The sequence below is a fragment of the Myodes glareolus genome, chromosome 13 (genome assembly GCF_982192425.1).
Source record: "Myodes glareolus chromosome 13, mMyoGla1.1, whole genome shotgun sequence".
Lineage (NCBI taxonomy): Eukaryota > Metazoa > Chordata > Mammalia > Rodentia > Cricetidae > Myodes > Myodes glareolus.
This window is the reverse complement of record NC_142038.1, coordinates 71,528,467-71,553,823: the sequence shown is the minus strand read 5'-3', so window position 1 is coordinate 71,553,823 and position 25,357 is coordinate 71,528,467. Positions and strand designations below refer to the sequence as shown.

General features: G+C 42.1%; 1 long non-coding RNA gene across 3 annotated transcripts in view; it reads left to right on the top strand.

Annotated features, from left to right (window-relative positions):
• The window catches only part of LOC146891835 (uncharacterized), a 30,512-nt gene extending 5,426 nt beyond the window's left edge, over window positions 1–25,086 (top strand). For 2 of the 3 annotated variants that reach the window (XR_015005439.2, XR_015005440.2), the window contains 2 exons: window positions 23,551–23,662; window positions 24,196–25,086. This is a non-coding gene — a long non-coding RNA (uncharacterized LOC146891835). The remainder of the gene's footprint in view (window positions 1–23,550; window positions 23,663–24,195) is intronic. The other variant, XR_015734739.1, reaches the window with a different exon arrangement.
• Window positions 25,087–25,357: the final 271 nt, after the last annotated feature.

Here is a 25,357-nt window from a genome sequence, read left to right as displayed (position 1 = left end):
GCCTTACATATGTTGGACACAGTGGTGAGGCTTGGACTCTCTGAGACACCTAGTAGTAGGACCAGGATCTGTTCCTGGTGTAGAAGGTAGTTTATTGGAGCCCATTCCCTATTGTGGAATGCCGTGTGTAGCCTTAATGCAGGGGGGAGGGGCTTGGTCCTGCCCCAGCTTAATGCACTAGACTTTGTTAACTCCCATAGAAGTCCTTGGGAAGAGTGGATGGGGGTGGGTTAGGGGCAGGTGGGGGGGGGCGTGAGAGGAAGAGTGGGTGGGAAGAACTGTGGATAGAATATAAAATGACATTAAAATAAAAGAAAATCATCTCACAAAACTGGGGAGATGGGTAGTGTCTTGCTGTGCATTCATGTGGACCGGAGCTCCATTCCTTCCTCCTTTGCAAATAGCCAGGCATAGTCTTTATGATTATCCGAGCAGCACGTGATAATAACTTTTATAAGCTATGAGGGCATGCAGATGCTATTGATTACATATTTTAACTTTTTGTTATTTATATGTACTAGGGGTTGAACACAGTGCCTTGAGCATGCTTAGCATGCACTTCACTACTGAGCTACATCCCCAGCCCTTAATGCTATCCTTTGTTTCCTTTCTCTCTCTCTCTCTCTCTCTCTCTCTCTCTCTGTTTTCACATCCTAATCAGAGTTTCCCCTCCCTCCTCTTTTCCCAGTTCTTCCTCTCCTTTCCTCTTTCCAGTTCTCCCTCCCTTCCCCCTCCCCATCCATCTTCTCCTCCACTGTTTCTCTTCAAATACAGGCAGGCCTCCCATGGATATCAGTCAGTCATTGTATATTAAGTTGCAGTGGGAGTAGGCACCCCCTGTCCTATTAAGGCTGGTTGAAGCAATCCAATAGGAGGAATGGACCCCAAGAGCAGGCAAGAGTCAGAGACAGCCCCTGCTCCCACTCTAAGGAGTCTCACATGAAGAAAAAATTACATAGCTGTAACGTATAGGTCAGTCTCATGCAGGCTTCCTGGCTTTTGGTTCAGTCCCCATGAGCCCCTATGAATCCAGGTTAGTTGGGGTTAGTTGGGTCTGTGGGTTTTTTTGTGGTGCCCTTGGCACCACTAGATACTACAATCCTTCCTCCCCCCTCTTGTGCAGGGTTCTCCGAGCTCTGCCTAGGGTTTGGCTGTGGCTCTCTGCATCTGTTTACATCAGATGCTGGGTGAAGCCTCTCTGATGACAGTTGGGCTAGGCGCAAATCTATGAGAATAGCAGTAAATCATTAAGAATTGTTTGATTATTTTTGCCATTAGTGTTTGGTATTATCCTAGGTCTCTGGGGGGTATCCTGCCTCTGGGTCCTGGTCCTCAGGGGGAGCTCCCTCTCAGGGTATGGGTCTCCAGCTGGGTCCATCACTGGTTGTCCACTCGCATAATTTCTTCTCCACATTTAGCCCAGCACATCTTGTAGGCAGGACAAATTGTAGGTCTAAGGGCTTGTGGCTGGGTTGGTATCCCAATCCCTCCTGCCGAAGTCTTGTCTAATTGCAGGAAATGGGCAGTTCTGGCTCCATATCCTCCATTGTTAGGAGCCTTAGCTAGGGTCACTCTCATAGATTTCTGGGAGTTTCTATTTCACTATGTTTCTAGCTCTAGAGATGCCCCCAATTCTAGTTGTCTGTCCATGCTCCCACAACCTGATTCCTCCTGTATCTATTCCCATTCCCCCTTCCAGGCCCCTCTACACTAGCAATGTCCATTCTGTTTCCCCTTCACAGTAAGATTTACTCAGCACCTGCCTTGAACCCCATTTGTTAATCTTCTCTAGGTCTGTGGAGTAGTAGCATGGTTCTCCTTTGCTTTATGCCTAATATTCACTTATGAGTGAGTACATATCATGCTTGTCTTTCAGGGTCTAGGTTACTCACTAAGGATGATCTTTTCTCGTTTTATCCATTTGCCAATGAATTTTTTGATGTCATTGTTTTAGCAGCTGAGTAATGCTTCATTATGTCAATGTACCACGTTTTCTTTATCCACTCTACAGTTGACGGGCTTCTAGGTTGTTTCCAGTTTCTGGCTATTATGAATAAAGCTGCTGTGAACATAGTTGTGAAAATGTCCTTGTGATATGGTGGAGCATCTTTTCGGTATAAGTCCAGGAATGATATACCTGGGTCTTGAGGTAGAGAAATTCCAAATGTTCTAAGGAATTGATCTGCAAAGTGGCTGTACAAGTCCACACTCCCACCAGAAATAGAGGAATGTTTCTCACCAACATGAGCTGTGTTTTTGATCTTAGCCATTCTGAGAGGTGTAAGATGGAATTTCAATGTCATTTTGCTTTACATTTTCCCTGATGGCTAAGAATGTTGAACATTTCTTAAGTGCTTCTTGGCCATTTGAGATTCCTCTGTTGCGAATTCTCTGTTTAGAGCTGTACCCCAATTTTTTAATTGACTTATTTGCTTTGTTGATGTCTAGTTTCTTTAATTGATTATATATTTTGGACATCAGCCTTCTGTCAGATGTGGGCTTGAAGGTCTTTTCCCATTCTGTAGGCTGTTGCTTTGTACTTTCGATGGTGTCCTTTGTTGGCCTTACAGAAGCCTTTCTGTTTCCTGAAGTCTCATTTATTAGTTGTCAATATTAGTTCCTGTGCTATTGATGTTCTGTTCAGGAAGTTGTCTCCTGTGCCAATACATTCAAGGCTATTACCCCACTTTCACTTCTATCAGGTTCAGTATATCTGGATTTTAAGTTGAGTTCTTTGATCCACTCGACTTGAGTTTGTTCAGGATAATATAATATGGATGTATTTGCATTCTTCTATATGCTGACATCCTTTTAGACCAGCAACATTTGTTAAAGATATTTTGTTTTTTCCAATGTATAATTTTGGCTTCTTTGTCAAAAATTAAGTTTTCATAGTTGTATAGATTTACATATGGGTCTTTGATTTGATCCCATTGATCAACCTGTCTATTTTTATACCAATACCATGTGTTTTTTTATAACTATTGTTCTATAGTAGAGCTTGAAATCAGGGATGGTGGTACCTCTGAAAGTTCTTTTATTTTACAGAATTGATTTAGCTATGTGGGTTTTTTAATTTTCCATATGAAGCTGAATATTGTTCTTTCAAGGTCTGAAAAATAATTGTGATGGAATGTTTATGGAGATTACATTGAATCTGTAGATTGCTTTTGGTAATAAGCTCATTTTTACTATGTTAATCCTGCTGATCCGTGAGCATGGGAGATCTTGATTTAACTTTGTTAAGTAGTCTATCAAGAAAATTCTCCATTTCTTTTAGATTTTTCAATTTTAAGGAGTACAGGTTTTCAAGTATGACTTAAAGATTCGTTAGATTTCCTTAGTGTCTGTTGTTATGAACCGCTTATTGTTTCTGATTTTGTTAATTTGGATATTCTCTTTCTGCTTTTTTGTTAGTTTGGATAAGGTTTTTGTTTTGTTTTGTTTTGCTGTTGTTGTTGATTTTCTCCAATAACCAACTCTTTGTTTTGTTGTTGTTTTTGTATTGTTCTCTGTTTCAGTTTTATTGATTAAACCCTGAGTTTGATTATTTTCTCTCATCTTCTCCTCTTGGATGTGCTTGCTTCTTTTTGTTCTAGAGTTTTCAGGTGTGCTATTAAGTCTCTGGTATGAGAATTCTCTAATTTCTTGATGCAGGCACTTAGTGCTATGAGTTTTTTTCTGAGCACCAATTTCACTTTGTTTCATAAGTTTGGGTATGTTATGCATTTATTTTTATTGAATTTTCAGAAGTCTTTAATTTCTTTCTTAGGTCTTCCTTGACTAAGTGGTAACTCAGTAGAGAGTTGTTCAGTTTCCGTGAGTTTGTAGGCTTTCTGTTGTTTCTGCTGTTGAAATCAAGCTTTAATCCATGGTGGTCTGATAGGATTTGGGGGTTGGGGTATTAAAATATTCTTGTATCTGTTGAGACTTGCTTTGTGACCGAGTATATGGTCAATTTTGGAGAAGGTTTCAGGCAGTACTAAGAAGAAGGTGTATTCTTCGGTGAAACATTCTGTAGCTATCTTTTATGTCCATTTGAATCATAACGCCTGTTAGCTCTGTTATTTCTGCTTAGTTTCTGTCTGAATGACCTGCACATTGTTAAGAGTCAGGTGTTGAAGTCTCCCACTATCGTTGTGTGGAGTTCAATGTGTGATTTAAGCTTTAGTAATTTTTTTATATAAATATGGGTGCATTTAGGATACACATGTTCAGAATTGACACACCATCCTGGTGGATTTTTCATTTAAGGAGTATGCAGTGTCCTTCTACATCTCTTTTGATTATCTAGTTTGAAGTTTATCTTGTTCGATGTTAGGATAGCTACATCAGTTTGCTTTATCTTTTCCCAACCCTCTATTATGAGGTAACATCTATTTTTGATGTTGAGGTGTGTTCCTTGTATGCAGCAAAAGGATGGATCCTGTTTTCATACCCATTCTGTTAACCTATGGCTTTATATTGATGAATTGAGCCCATTAATATTGAGAGACATTGATGACTACTGATTTGTTAATTTCTGTTATTATTATTATTATTATGTTGTTGTTGTTGTTGTTGTTGTTGTTGTTTTTGTTGTTGTTAGAGAGTATTGTGTTTCCCTTTTTTGGATTCGGCTGATGTGAGATTATTTATTATCTATTGCCTATATTTTTATGGGTATAGTTAACTTCCTTGGGTTTGAGTTTTCCTTCTAATACCTTCTGCAGGGCTGGATTTGTGGATAGATATTATTTATTTGACTTTGTCATGAAACTGTTTTTTCTATCTATGGTAATTGAAAGTTTTATTGGGCATATTAATCTGGGTTTGGTGCGGGAGAATTATCTGTATTCTGTCGTCAATCATGTATTTTAATAAAACGCTGATTGGTCAGGCAGGAAGTATTGGTGGGTCAATCAGACAGGAAGTAGAGGCGGGGCAATGAGAACAGGAATATTCTGGGAAGCAGGAAGCTCCCTCTGTCATTTCTGCTCAGATCACTGAAGACGCAACATGTGAGCTGACAGCTGAAAAAGGTACCAAGCGATATGGCTAACATAGATAATGATAATGGATTAATATAAGTTACAAGGACTAATAAGAAGCCTGACCTAATGGGTCAATCAGTTTATAACCTAATGTAGACTGTGTGTGATTTTCCTTGGGAGTTGCCGACTGTGGGGTACTGGGCGGGACAGAAACCCCAACAAGCTGGCCCTCATGTTACAGGCCCCTCCATGTTACATGGGTTGTCATCCATAGTATCATAGAGACTGCAAGCAACCAGGCTCTGCTGGTTTTTCAAGTCTCCATTGAGAAGTTGGATGTGATTCTGATAGCTCTGCTTTTATCTGTTACTTGGCACGTTTCCCTTGCAACTCTTAATATTCTTTCTTTGTTCTGTATGTTTAGTGTTTTGTTATTTTGTGACTCAGGGGCTTTCTTTTCTGACCCAGTCTATTTGGTGTTCTGTAAGCTTCTGGTACCTTAATAGACATGCCCTGCTTTAATTTAGGGAAATATTCCCATATGATTTTGTTGAATGTATTTTCTTCTATTACTCTTATTCTTTGGTTTGGTCTTTTCATAGTGTTCCAGATTTCCTGAATCCTTTGTGTTAGGAATTTATTGGATTTGACATTTTCTTTGACTGATAAATCTATTTCCTTTATTATATATTTAAGGCCTGCTCTTCTGTCTTCCATCTCTTGTAATCTGTTGGTGATGTGTGTGTCTCTCAATCCTGTTCTTTTACCCAGATTTTTCATTTCCTGAATTTCCTTAGTTTGTGATTTTGTTTTGCTTCTATTTCAGTTTATCTTGGCCTTTTATCTGTAATAATTGTTTTTATTGATATATATATATATATATATATATATATACATATATTCACTTTCTTTCCATCCTCTCCCCACCCTTTCTACTCTCTCTCATGGTCCCCATGCTCCCAAGTTACTCAGGAAATCTTGTCTTTTTCTACTTCCTGTGTAGATTAGATCTATGTATGTCCCTCTTAGGGCCTTCTTTGTCTTGGTTCTTTGGCATTGTGAATTATAGACTAGTTTTTCTTTGCTTTATGTCTAAAATCCACTTATGAGTGAGAACATATGATATTTGTCTTTCTGGGTCTGGCTTACCTCACTTAATATGATGTTTTCTAGATCCATCCATTTGGCAGCAAACTTCAAGATGTCATTATTTTTGCTGCTGTGTAGTACTCCATTGTGTAAATGTACCATATTTTCCTTATCCATTCCTTCAGTCAAGGGGCATTTAGATTGTTTACAGGTTCTGGCTGTGACAATAATGCTGCTATGAACATAGTTGAGCACATGTTCTTGTGGTATGATTGAGCATCATTTGGGTATATACCCAAAAGTGGTATTGCTGGTACTTGAGGCAGGTTGTTTCCTAATTTTCTGAGAAATAATCATACTGATATTCAAAGTGGCTGTACCAGTTTGCACTCCCACCAGCAATGGAGGAGTGTTCCCTTTACCTCTCATCCTCTCCAGAATAAGTTATCATCAGTGTTTTTGACCTTCGTCATTCTTACAGGTGTAAGATGGAATCTCAGAGTTGTTTTGGTTTGCATATCTGTGATGGCTAAGGATATTAAACATTTTCTTCAGTGTCTTTCAGCCATTTTAGAGTCCTCTGTGGAGAGTTCTATGTTTAAGTCTTTACCTCATTTTTATTGGATTATTTGTTATTTTGGTGACCAATTTCTTGAGTGCTTTGTGTATTTTGGAGATCAGTCCTCTGTCTGATGTGTGGTTGGTGAAGATCTTTTCCCATTCTGTAGGCTGTCGTTTTTTCTTGTTGACTCTGTCCTTTGCTTTACAGAAGCTTCTCAGTCAGTTTCAGGAGGTTCCATTTATTAATTGTTTCTCTCAGTGTTTGTGCTACTGGTGTTATGTTTAGGAAGTGGTTCCCTGTGTCAATGTATTCAATTGTCTTCCAACACTTTCTCTTCTATGAAGTTCAGTGTGGTTGGTTTTACGTTGAGGTTTTTTTATTTATTAGGACTTGATTTTGTACATGGCAATAGACATGGATATATTTTCATTCTTTTACATGTTGATAGCCAGGCATGTCAGTACCATTTGTTGAAGATGCTTTCTTTTTTCCATTTTCTAATTTTTGCTTCCTTGTCAAGTGTTCGTAGGTGTGTAGTTTGTTATCTGGGTCTTCTATTCAGTCCCATTGGTCCTCATGTCTGTTTTTATGCCAATACCAGGATGTTTTCAGTACTGTAGCTCTGTAATAGAGTTTGAAGTCAGGGATTGTTATGCCTCCAGAAGTTCCTTTATTGTACAAATTTGTTTTGGTTATCCTGGGTTTTCCGCTTTTTCATATGTAGTTGAGTATTGCTCTTTCAAGGTCTGTGAGGAATTGTGCTGGGATTTTGATGGGCATTGCAGTGAATCTGTAGATTGCTTTTGGTAAGATTGCCATTTTTACTATGTTAATTCTTCCAACCCAAGAGCATGGGAGATCTTTCCATTTTCTGGTGTCTTCTTCAATTTTTTTCTTCAAAAATTTAAAGCTCTTGTCATACAGGTCTTCTACTTGTTCAGTTAGAGTTACTATAAGATATTTTATGTTGTTTGTAGCTATTGTGAAGGGTGATGTTTCTCTGGTTTCTTTTTCAGTCTGTTTATCATCTGTCTACAGGAGGGCTCTGCTCATTTTTTGAGTTAATCTTGTATCCTGTTACATTACTGAAAGTGTTTATGAGTTCCTTGGTAGATTTTTTGGGGTAGATTATGTAAACTATCATATCATCAGCAAATAGTGAGAGTTTGATTTCTTCTTTTCTGATTTTTATTCCCTTGATCTCCTTTTGTTGTCTTATTGCTCTAGTTAGAACCTCAAGTACTATATTGAATAGGTATGGAGAGAGTGGACAACCTTGTCTTGCTCCTGATTTTGGTTGGATCGCTTTGAGTTTCTCTCCATTTAGTTTGACATTAGTTGTTGGCTTGCTGTATACTGCCTTTATCATGTTTAGTTATGTTTTGTATCCCTGCTAATTCCAAGACCCTTTATCATGAAGAGATATTGTATTTTATCAAAGGCTTTATCAGAATCTAATGAGATGGTCATGTGACTTTTTTAGTTTGTTTATTTGGTGGATTACATTGACAGATTTTCATATGTTGAACCATCCCTGCATCTCTGTGATGAAGCCAACTTGATCATGGTGGATGAGTTTTCTGAGGTGTTCTTGGATTCTGTTGGCAAGTATTTTATTGAGATTTTTGCATCAGTATTCATGAGTGAGATTGATCTGTAATTTTCTTTCTTAGGAATGTCTTTCTGTGGTTTGGGTATCAGGGTAATTGTAGCCTCATAAAAAGAGTTTGTTCCTTCTGTTTCTATTGTGTGGAACAATTTGAGGAGTATTGGTGTTAGTTCTTCTTTGAAAATCCTGTAGAATTCTGTACTGAAACCATCTAGCCCTAGGCATTTTTTGGTTGGGAGACTTTTGATGACTGTATATTCTTTTACATTTGGATGGAATGTTCTATAGATGTCTGTTAAGTCCATTTGATTCATAGCATGTAGGTTCCCTTTCTCTCTTTGTTAATTTTCTGTCTGATAGGCTGTCCAGTGAGAGTAGGGTGTTGAAGTCTCCCACTAATAGTGTGTATGGTTTAATGTTTGATTTAAGTTTTAGTAGTGTTTCTTTTACATAGGAGGGTGCCTTTGTATTTGGGGCATATATATTCAGTATTGAGATTTCCTGTTGATGAATTTTTCCTGTGACTACTATGAAATGTCTTTCTTTGTCTCTTTTGATTGATTTTAGTTTTAAGTCTATTTTGTAAGATTTTAAGATCGCTACACCAGCTTGTTTCTTAGGTCCATTTGATTGGAATTTTTTTTCAAACCCTTTAGTCTGAGGCGATTTCTGTCTTTAAGGTTGAGGTGTGTTTCTTATATGCAGCAGAAGGATGGATTCTGATTTTTTTGTCCAGTCTGTTAGCCTGTGTCTTTTTATAGGTGAGTTGAGTCCATTTATATTAAGTGATATTAATGACCAGTGATTGCTAGTTCTTGTTATTTAAGTTTTTTGATGGTGATGTTATTTTGTGTGTTTTCCCCTCCTCTGGGATTTGCTGCTGTGAGATCATCTATTGTCTGTGTTTTTTTAAATTTACTTATTTATTTATTTATAAAAATTTCCACTTCCTCCCCTCTGCCCAATGCCCTCCCACTCACCCCACTTCCTCTCCTCCTCCCTCTCCAGTCCTAAGAGCAGTCAGGGTTTCCTGCCCTGTGGGAAGTTCAAGTTCCTCCCCCCTCCCTCCACATCTAGGAAGGTGAGCATCCAAACAGACTAGGATCCCAAAAAGTCAGTACATGCAGACTAAACAAGACCCAGTGCCATTGTCAATGGCTTTTCAGTTAGCCCCCATGTCAGCCACATTGAGAGAATCTGGTTTGATCACATGCTCGTTCAGTCCCAGTCCAGCTGGCCTTGGTGAGCTCTCATTAGATCAGTCACCTTATATCAGTGGGTGAACGCACCCCTCGCGTCCTGACTTCCTTGTTCATGTTCTCCCTCCTTCTGCTCCTCATTTGGACTTTGGGGGCTCAGTCCAGTGCTCCAATGTGGGTCTCTGTCTCTATCTCCATCCATCATCGGATGAAGGTTCCATTTGATCCCGCCTTCCTTGCTCACATTCTCCCTCCTTCTGCTTCTCATTTGGACCTAGGGAGTTAAGTCCAGTGTTCCAATTTGGGTCTCTGTCTCTATCTCCATCCATCACCTGATGAAGGTTCTATGGTGATAGGCAAAATATTCATCAGTATGGTTATGGGCCAAGGCCAGTTCAGGCACCCTCTCCTCTGCTGCTCAGGGAACAATCTGGGGACCTCTCCTTGAACCTGGGAACCCCTCTAGAATCAAGTCTCTTGCAAACCCTAAAATGACTCCCTTAGTTGAGATATATACTTCCCTGCTCCCATATTCATCCTTCCTCCCTCCACCCCATCCCATCCCATTCCCCCAAGCTATCCCCAATCCTCCCCTTCTCCCCTCTCTCTACCTATCTCCCCTTACATCCATCCCCCAACCCCCCGTGCACCCAAGTGCTTGGCAATCTTGTCTACTTCCAATATCCAGGAGGATAACTATATGATTTCTTCAGGTTCACCTTCTTATTTAGCTTCTCTAGGATCATGAATTATAGGCTCAAAGACCTTTAATTATGGCTAGAATCCAATTACGAGTGAGTACATACCATATTCCTCTTTTTGGGTCTGTGTTACCTCACTCAGTAAAACGTTTTCTATTTTCATCCACTTGCATGCAAAATTCAAGATGTCATTGTTTTTTACCGCTGAGTAAAACTCTAATGTGTATATGTTCCACACCTTCTTTAACCATTCTTCTATTGAGGGGCACCTAGGTTGTTTCCAGGTTCTGGCTATTACAAATAGTGCAGCTATGAACATAGTTGAACAAATGCTTTTGTATGATAGGGCATCTCTTGGGTATATTCCCAAGAGTGGAATTGCTGGGTCCTGAGGGAGGTTGACTCCCAGTTTCCTGAGAAACTGCCACACTGATTCCCACAGTGGCTGCACAAGTTTGCATTCCCACCAACAATGGATGAGTGTTCCCCTCACTTCACATCCTCTCCAGCATAGGCTATCCTTGGTGTTTTTGAGTTAAGCTATTCTGACAGGTGTAAGATGATATCTCAAAGTTGTTGTTTTTTTTTTTTGTTTGTTTATTCAAGTATCCGAAAACACTCTTTCCACTTCCTCTCCTCCTCCCAATACCCTCCTGCTCCCCCCACTCCCTCTCCTCCTCCCTCACCATTCCCAAGAGCAGTCAGGGTTTCCTGTCTTGTGGGAAATCCAAGTTCCTCCCCTCTCCCTCCGGGTCCAGGAAGGTGAGCATCCAAACAGGCCAGGATCCCAAAAAGCCAGTCCATGCAGACGAAACAAGACCCAGTGCCATTGTCAATGGCTTCTCAGTCTTCATTTGGACCTCAGAGGCTCAGTCAGCCCCCATGTCAGCCACATTTAGAGAATCCGGTTTGATCAAATGCTCGTTCTGTCCCAGTCCGGCTGGCCTTGGTGAGCTCTCATTCGATCAAAGTTGTTTTGATTTGCATTTCCCGGAGCACTAAGGAGGTTGAGCATGACCTTAAGTGTCTTTTGGCCATTCGAAGTTCTTCTGTTGAGAATTCTCTGTTCAGATCAGTACCCCATTTTTTAATTGGGTTAATTAGAGTTTTAGTGTCTAGTTTCTTGAGTTCTTTGAATATTTGGGAGATCAGACCTTTGTCTGATGAGGGGTTGGTGAAGATCTTCTCCCAGTCAGAAGGCAGTCTTTTTGTCTTACTGACAGTGTCCTTTGCTTTACAGAAGCTTCTCAGTTTCAGTAGGTCCCATTTATTCATTGTTTCTCTTATTGTCTGTGCTACTGGGGTTCTACTTAGGAAGTGGCCTCCTGTGCCTATATCTTGTAGACTACTTCCCACTTTCTCTTCTATCAGGTTCAAAGTGGTCGGATTAATGTTGAGGTCTTTAATCCATTTGGACTTGAGTTTTGTGCATGGTGTGGCCTACACCTGAGCAGCTGGAGTCTCATCAAAGTGGTGTGACTTGGCCCTGTTCTGACTGGTGTGGCTCGTGCCTGGGTGGCAGAAGTCCACTAGGGTTGGGACAGGGCTCAGCAGCAGGGCACTGATGAGCTGAGATGGCCTGTACTATGGAAAGAGTCTTGGGATATAGAATCTAGAGGGTGAATGGGGCAGTTTTTCCAGCAGGTGGGTCACCCACTGGTTCTGTATGTATGGTCTGCCCCTGGGTGGAAGAAATCCACTGGGGTTGGGGGCTGGGCTCAACAATGGGGCCAGCAATGAGCTGGGATGGTGCAGACCTAGGGAAGAGTCCTGGGGGACAGAATTCAGTGAGGGCGGCATTGCTGACAGGCAGGCCACTCACTGTTTCTGACTGTTGTGGTCCACCCCTGAGTGGTGGAAGTCCACTGGGGTTGGGTCCTGCTCAGCATTAGGGGTGGGGCATAGGAAATGGGGTGGGTGGATGGTGTTGGGTGGAACAGATAAGGGGCTAGGACAGCATGAGCAAAGGAAAGGGCCCCAGTAAACAGAATCCAGGGAGAGATGTAATTGCACTGGCAGGCAGGTCCCTTACCAGTTCCGATTGGTGGAAGTTTTCCAGGATTAGGGGTAGGACCCAGCAGTGGGGCTAGTGATGAACTGGTACCTTAATGTCATTTTTTTTCAATGAGAAGTTATTACATAGAAGGAATGAAAGAACTCAGCAGTGTCCTGACTGAGAGCTGAGTAAAGTACTGTCACAGGTAGCTTGTGCTCATTAATTGTTGGGAAAACAGAATGAGAGGGTTGGTATCTGACTGTCTAGGCACCTCAGCACCTTGCCTCAGCTGAGAACATTAGACTCAACTGCAGACCAACATGAGAACACAGTTCAAATGTTTCAAAATACGTTCAGTCATTTGTCACAATTACACAGTAAAGGATATGAGCCGGCCCCTACAGCTTGGGTTTGAGTATGGGAACACCACCACCGAATTTATTCACTTCTATTAAGGAAGCTAAACACAATAAAGATTTTTTTATTGTTTCAGAATTTATTCCTGAGGAATAAGTCAGCCAATCATCACACACTCTTTTTGAAACAGAGAACAAACCCGACTCTATTCAACCATTTTCTGTGGGAAATTGTCTGATCCATGTAGCTAATATGAAACAGCAAGGTTGATAATCGTCCAAAGTTAGATTTAAGGTTAAATACAGAAACTGAATTTTAAAAATGTTGATTTATAAAAACAATTAAAAAACAAAAAACCCAACTTCTGGACTAAGCAACTAATTAAGTGTTTAAAATTATTTCATAACGTTTATATATAAATCAGTCCAAAATAATACAGTTGTTAATATGTTGGGAGTGGGCAGAAAGGATTTAGAGAAAGCAGTGTTCTTGAGTAGGATTCAGACTTGCTCAGGATTGTTGTTCAGCTCCCTCGGCAGGTGAGAAGCATAAGGCTGTCCCCTGTTCTGCGACACAGAAACCCTACTCTCTGTGGCTTTGCTTTCCTCTGTTTCAGTAATGCAAGATCATCCATAGCCAAGAATGTTAAATGTGAAATTTCAGGGACGACTCATATGTTTTAAACTGTGCCTCTTTTCAAGTGGGATGATGAAATCATTTCAGAATATGAGGTCAGGCTGACCTCGTGCTCAGAGAGAGCCACCTGCTTCTTGCTCCTGAGTGCGGGGATCAAAGGTGTGCACCGCTACACCTGGCTTTCCTTCTGTTCCTGATTGCACCCTTTGCTGTCTTGGTAACATAAGTCTTTTTATTACTCCTTTCACTCCTTTTTTTACTATACTGTATTTACATAATCATACTATGCTTATTATATATATGATTAAACTAAAATTATATCAATTTCCCATCTCCCTTTTTCTTTCTAAACCCTCCCATATGCCTTTCTTCTCTCCTTCAAATTCATGGCCTCTTTTTTTTTTTATTAATTGTTGTTTCATGTATATATACTCATATATATTCCTACCTAAAACTTGTTCAGCCTGTATAATGTTCCTTGTACTCATGTTTCTAGGGCTTATCATTTGGTATTAGGAACCAGTTTGGGTAGCATCGTTCTTTAATCCGGATCCTCTGAGACTTCTTTCTAACATGCCTTTTCACCTGAGAAGTGTTTGTCTGAACCCAACATAAATCTAACAGTTTCTATAACAAATTCCAAATTTTAAAATAATTTTGACATGTATGCTAATATTTAATGATATTATATATCAAAACTAGCGGATATAATTTATTAGAAGTAATAAAATTTGAGGCACTTATCTACTTTTACATAAAGAAATAAATCTTGGCTAATATCTGACGCTGCAGGGTCAGTGCATCTTCAGAGTCTCCGGAGTGGGCCAGTGTTTTTATTCTGTAGTCCTTAATGCTGAGAGCTCAGTGCCACATAAATTAGCAGTATAAGATGACAGACGTATGTTGAGGGCCATTTCAAAAATTGTTGGAAATTCTGTCCTAATCCTAAACCAAAATTCATTTATTTAATGATTTTTTTTTACTTTTTTTTTTTTGTAATTTTATTAAATTATAAAAAGTTTCCATTTACGCCCCTCCTCCCAACGCCCTCCCACTCCCCCCTCCCTCTCCTCCTCCCTCTTTGTCCCCAAGGGAAGTCAGGGTCTCCTGCCCTGTGGGAAGTCCAAGTTCCTCCCCCCTCACTCCAGGTCCAGGAAGGTGAGCATCCAAACAGACTTGATCCCAAAAATCCAGTATATGCAGAGGAAACCAGTCCCAGTGTCATTGTCAATGGCTTCTCGGAAAGACTGCAGGCCAGCCACATTCAGAAAAACCAGCCACATTCAGAGAATCTGGTTGGATCACATGCTCGTTCAGTCACGGTCCATCTGGCCTTGGAAAACTCTCATTAGATCCGACCCCTTGTATCAGTGGGTGATAGTATCCCTCGCAGTCCTTCGTCATTTTCTTCCTCCTTTTGCTCCTCGTTTGGATCTTGGGGGGCTCAGTTCGGTGCTCCAACGCGGGCCTCCATCAGTTTCGTCATCCAATGCCAGATGAGGGATCTATGGTGATAAGCAAAATATTCATCAGTATGGTCACGGGCCAAGGCCGGTTCAGGCACCCCCTCCTCTGTCCAGAGAACAATCTGGGGATCTCTCCTTGGATCTGGGATCCCATATATAATCAAGTTTCCTGTAAACTCTAATATGACTCCCTTAGTTGAGATATATTCTTCCCTGATCCCACATTCATCCTTCCTCCCTTCCCCCCATCCCGGTCAACCGAGCTTTCTCCATTCCTCCCCTACTCCCTTCTCTCTAACCCTCTCCCCTTCCAACAACCCTCCCACCCCCCCCATGCGCCCAAGATTACCTGGAACTCTTGACTATTTCCTACCTCCTGGCGGATAGGTAAATAATCTTCATCAGGTTCGTCTTCTTATTTAGCTTCTCTAGGATCACGAATAATAGGCTCAAAGACCTTTAATTATGGTTAGAATCCACTTATGAGTGAATACATACCGTGTTCCTCTTTTTGGGTCTGGCTTACCTCACTCAGTAAAGCGTTTTCTATTTCCATCCATTTGCATGCAAAATTCAAGATGTCATTGTTTTTTACCGCTGAGTAAAACTCTAATGTGTATATGTTCCACACCTTTTTTAACCATTCTTCTATTGAGGGGCACCTAGGCTGTTTCCAGGTTCTGGCTATTACAAATAGTGCTGCTATGAACATAGTAGAACAAATGCTTTTGTAGTATGATCGGGAATCTTTAGGGTATATTCCCAAGAGTGGAATTGCTGGGTCCTGAGGGAGGTTGACTCCCAGTTTCCTGAGAAACCGCCACACTGATTTCCACAGTGGCTGCACGAGTTTGCATTCCCACCAACAATGGATGAGTGTTCCCCTCACCCCACATCCTCTCCAGCATAGGATATCATTGGTGTTTTTGACTTTAGCAATTCTGACAGGTGTAAGATGGTATCTCAAAGTGGTTTTGATTTGCATTTCCCTGATCACTAAGGAGGTTGAGCATGACCTTAAGTGTCTTTTGGCCATTCGAAGTTCATCTGTTGTGAATTCTCTTTTAAGTTCAGTACCCCATTTTTTAATTGGGTTAATTAGAGTTTTAGTGCCTAGTTTCTTGAGTTCTTTGTATATTTTGGAGATCAGACCTTTGTCTGATGAGGGGTTGGTGAAGATCTTCTCCCAGTCAGAAGGCAGCCTTTTTGTCCTACTGACAGTGTCCTTTGCTTTACAGAAGCTTCCCAGTTTCAGTAGATCCCATTTATTCATTGTTTCTCTTATTGTCTGTGCTGCTGGGGTCCTGCTTAGGAAGAGGCCTCCTGTGCCTAAATCTTGTAGACTACTTCCCACTTTCTCTTCTATCAGGTTCAAAGTGGACGGATTAATGTTGATGTCTTTAATCCATTTGGACTTGATTTTTGTGCATGGTGATAGATATGGATCTACTTTCATTTTTTTACAGGTTGACATCCAGTTATGCCAGCACCATTTGTTAAAGATGCTTTCCTTCTTCCATTGTATACCTTTAGCTCCCTTGTCGAAAATTAGGTGTTCATAGGTTTGTGGGTTAATATCTGGGTCTTCTATTCGATTCCATAGGTCGACTTCTCTGTTCTTATGCCAATACCAAGCTGTTTTCAATACTGTAGCTCTATAATAGAGTTTGAAGTCAGGGATGGTAATGCCTCCAGAAGTTCTTTTATTATATAAGATTGTTTTGGCTATCCTGGGTTTTTTGTTTTGCCATATAAACTTGATTATTGTTCTCTCAAGGTCTGTGAAGAAGTTTGATGGGATTTTGATGGGGATTGCATTGAATCTATAGATTGCTTTTGGTAGAATTGCCATTTTTACTATGTTGATTCTCCCAATCCAAGAGCAGGGGAGGTCTTTCCATTTTCTGGTATCCTCCTCAATTTCTTTCTTCAAAGACTTAAAGTTTTTGTCAAATAGGTCTTTCACTTCCTTGGTTAGAGTAACCCCAAGATATTTTATGCTATTTGTGGCTATCATGAAAGGTGATGCTTCTCTGATTTCCCTCTCTGCTTCTTTATCCTTTGTGTATAGGAGGGCCACTGATTTTTTGGAGTTGATCTTGTATCCTGCCACGTTACTAAAGGTGTTTATCAGCTGCAGGAGTTCTTTGGTAGAGTTTTTGGGGTCACTTATGTAAACTATCATATCGTCAGCAAATAACGAAAGTTTAACTTCATCCTTTCCAATTCGAATCCCCTTGATCTCCTTATGTTGTCTTATTGCTATTGCTAGAACTTCAAGCACTATATTGAAGAGGTATGGAGAGAGTGGACAGCCTTGTCGCGTTCCTGATTTTAGTGGAAAGGCTTTGAGTTTCTCTCCATTCAGTTTGATGTTAGCTGTCGGCTTGCTGTATATTGCTTTTATTATATTTAGGTATGATCCTTGTATCCCCAGTCTCTCTAACACCTTTATCATAAATGGGTGTTGAATTTTGTCAAATGCTTTTTCAGCATCTAGTGAGATGATCATATGGTTTTTTTCTTTCAGTTTATTTATATGATGGATTACATTGATAGATTTGCGTATGTTGAACCAGCCCTGCATCTCTGGAATGAAGCCGACTTGATCATAATGGATAATTTTTCTAATGTGCTCTTGGATTCGGTTTGCCAGTATTTTATTGAGAATTTTCGCGTCGATGTTCATGAGTGAGATTGGCCTGTAATTCTCTTTCTTGGTTGTGTCTTTGTGTGGTTTTGGTATTAGGGTAACTGTAGCTTCATAAAAGGAGTTAGGCAATGACTCTTCTGTTTCTATATTGTGGAATACGTTAAGGAGTATAGGTATTAGCTCTTCCTGGAAGTTCTGGTAGAATTCTGCATTGAAACCATCTGGTCCTGGGCTTTTTTTGGTAGGGAGATTTTTGATAACAGCTTCTAATTCTTCCCGACTAACAGGTCTATTTAGATTGTTCACCTGTTCTTGGTTCAACTTTGGTATATGGTACTTATCTAAAAAAATGTCCATTTCTTTTACATTTTCCAACTTTGTGGCATATAAACTTTCATAGTAAGATCTAATGATTCTCTGAATTTCCTCTGTGTCTGTGGTTATGTCCCCCTTTTCATTTCTGATCTTATTAATTTGCATGTTCTCTCTCTGCCGTTTGATTAACTTGGCTAGGGGTTTGTCAATCTTGTTGATTTTCTCCAAGAACCAGCTTTTTGATTCATTGATTCTTTGGATTGTTTTCTCTGTTTCTATTTTGTTGATTTCAGCCCTCAGTTTGATTATTTCCAGTCTTCTAGACCGCCTGGGTGAATCAGCTTCTTTTTTTTCTAGATCTTTCAATTGTGCTGTTAATTCTCCAATGTGTGCTTTCTCTGCTTTCTTTAATTGGGCACTTAGTGCTATGAACTTTCCTCTTAGCACTGCTTTCATAGTGTCCCATAGGTTTGAGTATGTTGTGTCTTTGTTTTCATTAAATTCAAGGAAGAGTTTAATTTCTTTCTTTATTTCTTCCTTGACCCAGGGGTGATTTAGTAGTTGACTGTTCAGTTTCCATGAGTTTGTGGGTTTCCTGGGGGGAGCATTGTTGTTGAATTCTAATTTTAGTCCATGGTGATCTGACAAGACACAGGTAGTTACTAATATTTTTTTGTATCTGTGGAAGTTTACTTTGTTACCGAGTATGTGGTCAATTTTCGAGAAGGTTCCATGAGCTGCAGAGAAAAAGGTATATTCTTTCCTATTTGGGTGGAGTGTTCTATAGATGTCTGTTAAGTCCATTTGATTCAATACCTCCAATAGGTCTCTCAATTCTCTGTTTGGTTTCTGTCTGATTGACCTGTCCATTGGTGAGAGAGGAGTGTTGAAGTCTCCTACTATTAGTGTGTGTGGTTTGATGACCGCCTTGAGTTCTAGAAGAGTTTCTTTTACATATGTGGGTGCCTTTATATTAGGAGCATAGATATTCAGGATTGAGACTTCCTCCTGATGAATTGTTCCAGTTATGAGTATGAAATGTCCATCTCCATTTCTTCTGATTGATTTTAGTTTGAAGTCGATTTTGTTAGATATTAGAATGGCCACGCCTGCTTGTTTCTTAGGTCCATTTGCTTGGAAAACCTTTTCCCAACCCTTTACTCTGAGTAGGTGTCTGTCTTTGTGGTTGAGGTGTGTTTCTTGTAAACAGCAGAATGTTGGATCCTGTTTTCGTATCCAATCTCTAAGTCTGTGCCTCTTTATAGGTGAATTGAGTCCATTGATATTAAGTGATATTAATGACCAGTGGTTGTTGACTCCGGTCATTTTTTTTTTTTTTTAGGTAGTAGAGTGTATGTGTTTTTCTTCTTTGCTTTGTGTTTGTAAATGGTCGCTAGATGTTCGAGTTATTGTAGGCCGTGTTGGGGATGTTGGATTCCTTCGGTAGTGATTTTCCTTCTAATATTCTCTGTAAGGCTGGATTAGTAGCTACATATTGTTTAAATTTGTTTTTATCCTGGAATATTTTGTTTTCTCCGTTGATAGTGAACAGTAGCTTGGCAGGGTATATTAGTCTGGGTCTGCATCCATGGTCTCTTAGTTTCTGCAGTACCTCTATCCAGGATCTTCTGGCTTTCATGGTTTCCATAGAGAAATCCGGTGTAAGCCTGATAGGTTTACCTTTATAAGTTACTTGACCTTTTTCCTTTGCAGCTCTTAAAATTTTTTCTTTAATATTTATGTTTTGTGTTTTGATTATTATATGACGCGGGGATGTTTTTTTCTGATCTAATCTATTCGGTGTTCTGTATGCTTCTTGAACCTTCATAGGAATATCGTTCTTTAGGTTGGGAAAGTTTTCTTCTATAATTTTGTTGAATATATTTTCTGGGCCTTTGATCTGCAGTTCTTCTCCTTCTTCAATCCCTATTATTCTTAGATTTGGTTTTTTTATTGTGTCCCAGATTTCCTGAATGTTTTGTGAAGAGAATTTGTTGGATTTGCCATTTTCTCTGACCAGAGCATTTATTTTCTCTATGGTATCTTCAGAATCTGAGATTCGTTCTTCTATCTCTTGTATTCTATTGGTTATGCTTGATTCTGTAGTCTCCGCTCGTTTACCTAGGTTTTCCATATCCAGTCGGTTCTCGTTTTGTGTTTTCTTCATTGCCTCCATTTCAGTTTTCAATTCTTGGACTGTTTCCTTTACTTGTTTGATTGTTTTTTCTTGGTTTCTCAGGGTATCACTCACGGATTTACTTATTTCTTCAAACTTTTTGTTATATTTCTCATCCATTTCTATACTCATTTCTTCAAACTTTTTGTTATACTTCTCGACCAGTTCCTTAAGGGAGTTATTCATATCCTGTTTAAGGGACTCTATTGCTTTCATAATGGCACTTTTTTCCACTTCATCTGGGTTAGAGTGTTCAAATCCTTCTGTTGTAGGGTCGTTGGGATCTGATATTTTCATGTTGTTTTTCAGATTGTTGGAGGAGGTCTTGCCTTGGCGTCTGCCCATCTCTTCGATCCAATGCTCTCTATTGGAACTTCTGGTATCGGGTCAGGTTCCCTTGTTGGGCAGGGAGTTCACTGATAGAATGCCTACCTTTCCCCAGGCAGGGTATTGAAGCACAGGCACTCCCTCTTTCCGGGATGCCCCTACAGAGCAGGCCCAGTGTGCAAGGCAGCTGAACTGGGGAACTTTTATGGCCTCAGTGGGAGGGGAGAAATACAGAAATTTGTACCTGGATGGAAGCTGGGATGGCAGGCGGGAGAGCCTAGCAGTGTGGACACAGCACTGCAGGCTGACCTGGGAGTCTATGGGGTCGGGGAAAGTCCTAGCTCCTCCTCGCTGGGCCCCTGCCGCGGGCCCGAATCAACTCACCACTCCGAAGGCCCTCTGGATGGAAGCTGGGATGGCTGGCGGGAAGCTAGCAGGGTGGAGCAGGTAGAGCAGGCTGACCTGGGGGTCTATGGGGTCGGGGAAAGTCCTAGCTCCCCCTCGCCGGGCCCCTGCCGTGGCCCGAATCAACTCACCACTCGGGAAGGCCCTCTGGATGGAAGCTGGGATGGCTGGCGGGAAGCTAGCAGGGTGGAGCCAGCAGGGCAGGCTGACCTGGGAGTCTATGGGGTCGGGGAAAGTCCTAGGTCCCCCTCGCCGGGGCCAGGGGCCCGAATCAACTCACCACTCGGAAGGCCCTCTGGATGGAAGCTGGGATGGCTGGCGGGAAGCTAGCAGGGTGGAGCCAGCAGGGCAGGCTGACCTGGGAGTCTATGGGGTCGGGGAAAGTCCTAGCTCCCCCTCGCTGGGGCCCCTGGCGTGGCCCGAATCAACTCACCACTCGGGAAGGCCCTCTGGATGGAAGCTGGGATGGCTGGCGGGAAGCTAGCAGGGTGGAGCCAGCAGGGCAGGCTGACCTGGGTGTCTATGGGGTCGGGGAAAGTCCTAGGTCCCCCTCGCCGGGGCCCCTGCCGTGGCCCGAATCAACTCACCACTCAGGAAGGCCCTCTGGATGGAAGCTGGGATGGCTGGCAGGAAGCTAGCAGGGTGGAGCCAGCAGGGCAGGCTGACCTGGGTGTGTATGGGGTCGGGGAAAGTCCTAGGTCCCCCTCGCCGGGGCCCCTGCCGTGGCCCGAATCAACTCACCACTCGGGAAGGCCCTCTGGATGGAAGCTGGGATGGCTGGCGGGAAGCTAGCAGGGTGGAGCCAGCAGGGCAGGCTGACCTGGGAGTCTATGGGGTCGGGGAAAGTCCTAGGTCCCCCTCGCCGGGGCCCCTGCCTTGGCCCGAATCAACTCACCACTCGGAAGGCCCTCTGGATGGAAGCTGGGATGGCTGGCGGGAAGCTAGCAGGGTAGAGCCAGCAGGGCAGACTGACCTGGGTGTGTATGGGGTCGGGGAAAGTCCTAGCTCCCCCTCGCCGGGGCCCCTGCCGTGGCCCGAATCAACTCACCACTCGGAAGGCCCTCTGGATGGAAGCTGGGATGGCTGGCGGGAAGCTCTTAATGATTTTTTTTAAAGACAAAATTTTTCTGTGCAACAGTCCTAGTTGTTCTGGAACTACCTCTTGTAGACCAGGCTGGCCTTGAACTCATGGAGATCTGCCTGCCTCTGCCTCCAGAGTGCTGGGATTAAAGATGTTTACTACCACTGCCAAGCTCATTTAATGATTTTTTAAAATGAAACTCAAATTAATAATTCAAATACCAACTTTCAAAATTAAACATTTTAACACAGCACAGTTCAAAGACAAATTATTTTGATATTTATTGCTAAGGAAAATATTGACAGTTTTTTCTATAATCATGCCATTGAATTTCTCCAAGAGCATAAAACTTGGTACATGCAGCAAAACCACCAAGATTCATGGCACATAATAGTTCTACATGTGAGCCAAGGGTTTTCGGCAGTATGTGCTGGTGTTACGGTGTGGCAGAATGCACAACACAAAGGACTCATGCTGTGTCTTCAGAACCAAGGCTACAGTAACATTACACAATGCAATACAGGCTACCTCAGAAAATACCTCAAATTCATCTCCTGTGGGATTTTGATTTTTTTTGTTGTTATTGGACATTCAGAAACAAATTATAGCTGCAATTTTTTTTCACGACCTCCCCATTGGGTCTGCAGCTCACAGTGTTCCTTCCTTCCTTCCTTCCTTCCTTCCTTCCTTCCTTCCTTCCTTCCTTCCTTCCTTCTTTCCTTCCTTCCTTCCTTCTTCCCTCCTTCCCTCCCTCCCTTCTTCCCTCCCTTCCTGACAGGGTTTCTCTGTGTATCTCTGACTGTCCTGGAACTGGCTCTATAGACCAGGCTGGCCTTGACGTCACAGAGATTACAGCTCACAGACATCCTTTACTTTCTCAGGTTTAAGAAGACATCCTTAAACTTTCTCAATCATTTATCCTCAAGAGCTCTTTACAGTGCAAAGCTGCTGAATATCGCCATGAGCTTTCTTGCAAACTGCATGTGTAGAGACTATTTAGCTGGGGGCTTCACCCCAGCTCCTGACATAAGCTTCCTCCCCTGGGAATTGCCTCAGTCCAAACTCCACCTCCAAGAAAGCCTGCCAAATGGTAACCCCTTTGCAGGGAAGGTCAAAACCACTCCCACAGGCTATTTAAACTGCACCCTCCAGAATGAACACGTGGTCTCTGGGTTACCCCTGGTCTCCCATGTTTTCCCCGGGGGCCACCCAGGAGTATTGTCATCCACTACCATCTATTAAACCTGGGTATATTTTAATTTGGTCTGATTGGGATTATTTACATCGGCGGAGAGGATCGGTTAAGAAAATACTTAACAGCCCACCTGGTGGGCTGTTTCTCCCACAGGTCCAGGACCACATCTTGGAAAACGCCCTTCTTGCGCGTGCTGTCTGCCAGGCTAAGATCGGCTTTGTCTCGACGACGAGTTCCCCTCTTTGAGAACATGCCGCTGGGTCCGGGGTCCATTTGCGTTTATATTTGTTGATTTTCAGGCTGTCCTGTTGGAGACTGGGCCGTGCCAGGTGTCTGATACAAGGGGCGAGACAAATCTGGCTGAGGTGGGATTGAGTGGGTAGAGATGCCTGCCACTCATTTCTCACGACCCTCCACCCCCCCCACTTTTTGACTCAAGAGCCCTGTTCTAATGGACGCTTTGTGACAGGCTTGAGTCCCAAGATTTCTCATAGACTTCTAAATGGGCTCTTGAGATTCAAAGCCAGATCTCCAAACGCCCTTGGGCTGCCTTTTACAAAAATCCTTTTAAATTGGGGCTAACACCTAACAAATGCCCATGATTTCTCGATATGCGCTCCCACCCTCACTCCTCTCCCCACTCCACTCCCCACTTCTCCATCTGTTTGTCTCTCACTGTTCTCTACAATGGATCCGGATCTGTGTCCCCCCTCCCCCGCCATCCTTTCTCTCTAGAACTGTATAGGTGTCCTTCTTTGTTTTGGTTCCCTCTTGCAGCATCTGCTAATCTGGTCCTTAATGTCTTGGCAGGATGAGAAGAACAATTTTCCAGGTGTAGCATCCAGGAAGCTGAAAAGGTGGAAGGCCTCTTTTTGCTGTGTGGTGGCTTTGTCATACCCAAAGGCAAGGCTTAAGGCAGAAGGTAACCATGCATCTTTTTGGAGGAGCTATAGGATGCTGCAGGAGCTGGCATATCTCTGTGCCAAGACAGGTAGACTAAATCTTCCCTCCACAGGAAAGTCTTTGGGCCTCTTGTACTCAGCAGCTAATGGTAAGCACTGCTTCTAGGCTGGTGTTCTCCAAGGACTAAGGAGAGACTTGGGATGGCCTGTGTAGCTAAGAAAGCTCTCATTTCTGCTCATTTATGCCCCTTAGATCTGTCTGATGGCATTTGATGGCTTAAGGTACTGATAGCTCATTACTTCATTTGTTAATTTTCCTGCTAAAATGCAGCAGGTGTGCCTCTTTCACAGGCTGCATAGTCCAGGACTAATAGGTTTCAGAGTTCTCAATCCCCTTTAATTATCTTCTAAAATGTTTATATTCCAGTTGTCTTACAGAGACCTGCAAGTTCCCGAAGAAGTTATGTTGCTCTATCAAAAAATCTGGTCTGGTAAAAACCAATAGTCTCCAGAGCCTATTTTAACCCCACCCGTTTTCAAACATATTTTACAGGTCACTCCTGCTGTCTGGGCCAAGACTAACTTACAAAGGGCCTTTCAGACAACGCCAACACCTGCACCAGCTCCTGGGACTTCACCATTGGTACCAACTCCCCTGGCTCAAGGACACCTACCAACTAAAATCTAGTTTTGTCTGCTCTTATGTCCCACTTACACACCTAGGCCTCACCTGTACAATCAGGGCATTCTCTTTCCCATTCTTTCTGGCAGTCAATGACTCTTCCCATGACTAGCCCCATTCATAGGGCCAATAATAATATATTTTTTTTCTCCTAGCCACCTGCCTTCTCATCGCCCTCAAGGAACAGCTGCCTGAGGTCCCCAGGCTGACAATAAACCAATTGCTGCTCCAGCCACACCTCTCCCTGAGCGTGAGTCCACCACCTCCCAGCTCTCCCCTCTTCTATGTCGTCCCATGCCTGCCATCTTAATAGATGATAACCTGAGTATCTTTTAATTTGGTCTGATTGGGATTATTTGTGTCAGCAGAGAGGTTTGTTTAAGAAAACACTAAATAGAGACCATATTAGGAACTGAAACATAATTTAAAAGTTTTACTAGCATTAATAACAATAATAACCCAGTATATAGCAGCTACATTTTAATTTAAAAAACTTTTGAGATGAAATAACCCTGACTGACTTCACAGTGCCCGTGTAGACCAAGCTGGTCTCAAATCTCCAGCAGCTCCTCCGGCTTCTGCTTCTGTAGTACTGGGATTACAGGTGTGACCCACCATGCCTGACTTAGATTATGTTTTTAAATAAAAAGACTTTTTCCAGTTAAAGCCAACTAGTGAAGAATCAGTCACTGGTTTACTTTTGTACATGTCTCTCCACGCCTGGTTTTATAGAGACATGTGGCTTTTGTTCCCTCTTGTGCCTGTCATGACAGGGTCATTTGGGGAAGTATGGTAAGAAGTCCTGCCTCATATCTGGATACATCTGGGAAGGGGGCTCTTAGTATCTGCACAGATAATTGTGATCACTGCTCTCTGAGCCAAACTGAACAACAGTTTCTTAAATGCCATTCGAATTGCATGATGTTTTGATGAATTTTTCAGACCTGGGCACTTTAAAATCATCTTTTGCATTTTGAACTCCTCTTCCTCAAAAGCACGGAGTCAACTGCGTGATCTGTCATTTGGAAAGCGC